Genomic DNA, 6,093 nt, shown 5'->3' with positions numbered 1-6,093 from the left:
GTGGCTATATGACTAGCTTATGGTTTGAGTTTTTTTGTTTTATTTTGAAGGTATGAAGCCATGTGGGATATGGGCACCGGAGCTGACTTGGGCATGGTAAGCAGTGACTAGTGGGCTGAAGTAGCAGGTGTTTTTCAGGTGTCGTATTGTTGCTGAAGCTATAAGCATCCCTTGTTGTTTGGGTTTTACAGCTGGTACCTGCACCTCAACATGGCAACCTGAAACCAGCAGAAGCAGCGCAGGCAACAGGCCAAGGTAAAGGAGCGGGAGATGGGAATCGGTGCAGGCAGGGTCTCGTTTTGGGCAGTATCTCAGCATGTGTTATTTGCTTTGATTTCTGCAGGTGATGTGTGTAGCAGCAGAAGAGTGAAGCAGCACACTGACGTGCGGTCCAAGAAGGTGAGGCAGTTGTTGGCTGAGGCAGCATCTGAGAGCAAAGTACCCTGCGGCAACTCAGTAAAGCTTTTCTCTTTGTTTTCGCAGGTGCTGTGCGGGCTGTCTTTCAAACTGGATCAGCATTTGAGGTGAGCTGGGCAGTAAAGAGGAGGAGCATGGGACTGGTGATTTTGTGTCTCTTGGTATATTAGGTGCCACAAGTAATGGCGGCCTCAGGGGTGCCCCTGAGATGGGCTTCTGTGCCCCCTTGTGCTTCAGTCCCCCCCTTTCATGTCCCCCCCTTTCTCTGTTCTACACCTCTGTTTTCTTTTTCTCTCTGTGCTTCTCTCCTGTTCCCTGTCCCTCTTTTTTTTCATCTTCTGTCTGTGTCCTGCAGCCCATAACTATTTTTGTCTTTTTCCATCTATCTGTCTGTCTTCCTATCCCAATTAATTTAATTTCTCCCCATCTGCCCTTTAGCCCTTTACAGTTCCCACCCCCGCACCTCTCTCTATCTGGCTCCATGTCCCTGTTTTTTAATTCTTCTGTCTCTGACCTTCAGCTCATCAAGATCTTTTTGTATTTCTCAGTTTATCTCTGTCCGCCTCACTGTCCCCTTTTTAAAATCCTGCCTCTCTGCCCTGTGGCCCATTGCTATTCTTTGTTTTTCTCCATCTCTCTCAGGCTGGTTCCCTGTCGCTTCCTCGTCTCTGGCCTGTAGCCCATCGCTGTTTTTTTCCCCCTGTGCCTCTCGCTCTGTGGCTCCCTTTCCCTATTTTTCAATCCCTCTTCTCTGCCCTGTAGGCGATTGCTGTTGGATTGGGTTTACGTGGCAAGGTTTTGTTAGCTGGGGCAGGGCAGGAGCTGCAGGGGTGGGTTCTGCGAGAAGACACCAGGAGTTGCCCCTATGTCAGGCACAGCCACTTCCAGCTCCGAGATGGATCTGCAGCCGGTCCAAGCTGAGCCCATCAGCAATGGTAGTTGTGCCTCTGGGATGGACATTTAAGAAGGGGTAAAAAATGCTGCGCAGATGCTGTGATAGAGAAAACGTGAGTGTGAAACAGCCCTGCAGACACCAAGGTCGGTGAAGAAGGAGGGGGAGGAGGTGCTCCAGGCACTGGAGCAGAGATTCCCCTGCAGGCTGTGGTGAAGGCCATGGTGAGGCAGGTCGTTTTTTAGATTTGTTCTTCTCTCTTATTATCCTACTCTTGATTTTGATGGACAATAAATTGAATTAATTTCCCCAAGCTGAGTCTGTTTTGCCTGTGACAGTAATTGGTGAGTGACCTCTCTGTCCTTATCTCGACCTACAAGTTTTTTTGCTGTATTTTGTCCCCCTGTCTTGTTGAGGAGGGGGAGCGATAGAGCGGCTTGGTGAGCACCCGGTGGCCAGCCGAGGTCAACCCACCACAGCTGCCTTCTATCAGGCTCCCTGTCCCTATTTTTCAATTCTTGCCTGTTTCTTGTACCCCATCACTTTTGAAACTTTCTTTCTACCTCTCCATCCCTAGTTTTCAAATTCTTGCATAGGTTTCTCAAACCCAGTTTCTTTTAAAATTTTCTTGCTACCTTTCCTTCTCTCTGTCTCCCTGACCTAATTTTAATTTCTTGCCAGTGTTGCTTGTACCCCGTCGCTTTTCAGATTTTCTTCCTACTTCTCCCTCTACGCAGCTCTGTGAACCTATTTTTTAATTCTCGTGTATGATTCTTGCATCCTGTTGCTTTTAAAATTGTCTTTCTACATCTCCCTGTATGCCTCTCCCTGTCTCTAATTCTTAATTCTTCCCTCTCTGTCCTCTACCCTGTCACTTTTTACGCTTCCTTTCTACATCTCCCTCTTTCTAGCTCCCTGTCCCTATGTGTTAGTTCTTCCCCATGTTTCTTGTACCCTGCTGCTTTTTGAAAGTTTTTTTTCTATGTCTACCTCTATCCCGCTGTTTCTATTTTTTTATTTCTTGCCTATGTTTCCTTTCCCCTGTCACTTCAGAATTTTCCCTGTCCCTTGTCTTGTCTGTCTTGTTGTCCTGCTGGTCCCTCCTGCTCCCTGTCTCTCTTATTTATTCCTCCATCTCTCTGTCCCTGTTCACCCCTGCAGTCTTTCTTCTGCTCTCCTCTCTCTACACAGTTGTCCTGCTCCCTGTCCCTCTCTTGTTCGCAGCATCCCATTTTCTGGCTCCCTGTCCCACACCACTATGTCCCTCTGTCCTTCCTCCTGCTTTTCTCTTCTCTTTTCTCCCTCTGTCCTGCTGCATTTGGGCACTGAGCCTTGCAGCCAACTCACTGCCAAGATTTCTTACGTGCATTAATGAATAAACTTTTCCTGCCTCGTCTGTGTTCCTGGATGTGTTTGCAGCCCCTGGGTGCAGAGCATGTGGCTGTGGAGAGGTGCAGGGGAGGGGGTGATGTGCTGTGGGGCTTTGGCAATGGCCCCTATTCCTGATGGGCCCTCGCTGGGGCAGCCCCAGGTGTGGCCAGTGAGGCTGAGGATGGGGCTGGCCCTGCTGTGTGAAGGGGCTTTAGCTGTAAAGGAGGCTGCCTGGGTATGCCTGCTTGAGAAAGCTGCTGAAGGGGAATGGGCTGAGGAGGGAGTCCTGCAGGCAGGTGCCTCCAGCAAGGAATGGCCAGTCTGTGTGGTGAGGAAGGATCCCTCCGAGCTGTCCCCGACAGGGCAGACACCAGCATACAGTGCTAGGAGCTCAGTGCCTCTGTTGGCTATGTGGGTGAGCCACCAGGTATTGAGGAAGCCTTGCGGATGAGGAGCATAGAGGTGTCCGCTGCATGCTGCTGAATGGGTGAGGGTCCGGCATGCAGCACTGCAGAGGAGGAAGGGGCAGAGGCAGAGAGAGAAGCGTCGAGGCGATGAAGGTCTCCTGCTGGCACCAGGAGCTGTGGTGAGTCACGCGTCCTCTCCTCTGCATCCTGGCCCATCTCTGCCACCCTTCTCCAGATGTCTGCCTGCCTCCCTTTCTCGGTCTCCCTCTCTGCCCACCTACCTGTATGGCTCCCCAAAACTTGTTATTCTTCTGCCAACTCTGGAGAATACCCCATTGCATTTTAAATTTTTTCTATGTGTCTCTCTAGCCAGCTCCCTCTCCCTATTTTTTAGTTTTTCTGCACTGCCTTGTAGCCTATTACTTTTACATTTTCATTTCTATATCTCCCCCCATCTGGCTCCCTGACCCTATCTTTTTTAATATCTCCCTCTGCTCTGTACCCCATTGCTTTTCAAACTTTCTTTCTGTGCCTCCCTCTATTTAGCTCCATTCTCCTATTTTTTACTTCTTCTCACTCTTTTCTTTACCCCGTTGGTTTAAAAATTTTCTTTATCCCTATGTGTCTCTCTCGCCAGCTCCCTGGCCTTATTTTTTAATTCTCACCTGTGTGAGTTGTTCCCCATCGCTTTTTGAATTTTCTTTCTATTTGTCCCTCTATCTTCCACCCTGTCCTTATTTTAAAGATCTTTCTGGTATTTCCTGTACCCCGCCACCTGCTAATTTCTATCTATCCCCCCATCCATCTCCCTGTCATTATTTCTTAATGTTTTCCTATCTGTCCTGTACCCTGTTGCTTTTTAAGTTTTATTTCTGTGTCTCCCACTATGCGGCTCACTGTCCCTATTTTTCAATCCCTCCCTTTGGTTGGGGAAGGGTCTGTCCAGGCATGCCTGCCTGAGGGAGCTGATGAAGGGGAGCTGTCCAAGGAGGGAATCCAAGGGGGTCCTGCAGGCAGCGGCCTGCAGCAAGGAATGGCCAGTGCCTGCAGCGAGGAAGCATCCCTCTGAGCCATCCCTGACAGAGCAGACACCAGCACATGGTGGCTGCACGGGAGAGCCGCCGGGAAGCCTTGCGCTGGAGCATTGAGGCACCTGCCACCGAGGCAGAGGGAAAACCATTGGGGTGACCGAGGTCTCCTGCCACTGGCAGGAGCTGCAGTGAGTTGTGTGTTCAGTTTCATTTCTTTCGCTGTCTCTCCCTGTCTGGCTCCCTGCCAGGATTTTTTAATTCTTCCCTATCTGTCTTGTAGCCTGTCGCTGGTTTTGCTTTCTCTGTGTCTCTCTGTCTGGCTCCCTGTCTTTACTTATTTTTGAAAAATTCCTCCTTCTCTACCTTGTGTGCATCGCTCTTAAAATTTTCGTTCCCCAACGTCCCTCTGTAGATTGCTCCCAATCCCATATTTTTTTAAATGCCTCCCTCTCTGTCCCGTGGCTTGTTGCGATTTGTTCTTTCTCTCTCTCCTTTTTCCCGGCCCTTGGTCCCTACTTTTCCATTTTTCCCTCTCGGTCCTGCAGCACAATGCTAGTACTTGTCTTTCCTCATCTCTCCCCGTACGGCTCCCTGTCCCCGTTTGGTAATTCCTCCCTCTCTGCCCCGTACGTGTCACTGTTTTTCCATTCTCTGTCCCACTCCCTCTCCCGAGTCTTTCATCGCTCCCTCTCTGCCCTCTGCCTTGTTGGAGTTGGTCTTTTTGGTCGCCTTTCTCCATCGCGCCATGTCCGGCTCCCTCTCCCTTCCTTCTTGATGTTCCTCCCTCTCTGTCTTGGCACCCACAGCGGTTTCTCCTTTCTCCATCTCTCTCTGGCTGGCTCCTGCCCCCTAGTTTTCACTTTCTTCTTTCTCCATCTCTCTGTCTGGCTCTGGATGCCAATTTTTTAATTCCTCCTTCTCTTCCCTGTAGCCTGTCTTTCTCCCCACCTCTAGCTCCCTCTCCCTATGTTTTAATGCCTCCCTCTCTGCCCTGTAGCATGTAGCTATGTGGTTTGTTTTGTGTTGTTTCTCCCCCGCCCGCCCCTTCCCTCCAGAGTCCACTCTCCCGGCTCCTTGTCCCAGTTGTTTTATTCCCCCCTCTCTGCCCTGTTCTTGTTGCTTTTTGTCTTTCTCCATCTCTCTCGGTCCGGCTTCCTGCCCTTATTTCATCCCTATCTGTTGTGCTGCCTGTCCCAGGTTTTTCCTGCATCTCCATCCTGCTCCCTGTCCTTCTTTGTTGGTCTCTGTCCTGCTCCCTCTCCTCCTTTCTGCTCCCTCTCCTCCTCTCTCCTTGCTGCTTCTTTCCCCACCTCTGTCAGGCTCCCTTGTCCCCGTCCTTCCCTCGCTCTCCCGTTCCCTGCCTTGTGCTTTCTCGCTACACCCCCCTGACCAGCTGGCTGCCACTTTTCCCTCTTCTAGTGTCCCATGCCCTGCTCCTCATTTTTGGTGGCCTCCATGTCTGCCCAGCAGCCCATTGCTCCAGGAGCCAGCCGGCCGACTGTCCCTTCCCCACCGGACTGACGAGCGTGGCTCTGGGAACAACTCCCGAATTGCCCAGGGACCAGAGGGACCATCCGGGGTCCCGGGCACCGGAGCACCCTCGCTCCTGGGACTTGTTCCGTGCCTGACCGAATCAACAGTCGCCTTCTCCTTTGTCCCGCACGCCTGCGGCTGTGCTCCCTTTGCACCGGGCAAGGGGCTGTGGCGCAGCCCAGGGCAGGGGGTGACTGATGCACTGTGGGGGTCGGGCGAGGGCCCCCTGCTCCTGCTGGGCTCCAGCTGGGGGCCGGGGCTGCAGAAGGCCCAGGTGCGGGCAGTGAGGCTGCTGGTGCTGACCCTCCCTTGGGAAGGGTGGCTGCGTGGGGAGGGGCTGGGGCTGCCGGTGGAGGGGCCGGGGCTGCCCTGCCCCGCGTGGCTGCGGAGGGGCCGGTGTGAGGCACGGGAGGAGCGCAGCAGTCGCCGGGCTGCGGCTGCG

The sequence above is a fragment of the Platalea leucorodia genome, assembly GCF_965183815.1.
Source record: "Platalea leucorodia genome assembly, chromosome: 2".
NCBI lineage: Eukaryota > Metazoa > Chordata > Aves > Pelecaniformes > Threskiornithidae > Platalea > Platalea leucorodia.
The sequence above is the reverse complement of the archived record's forward strand: the minus strand, read 5'-3'. Positions refer to the sequence as shown.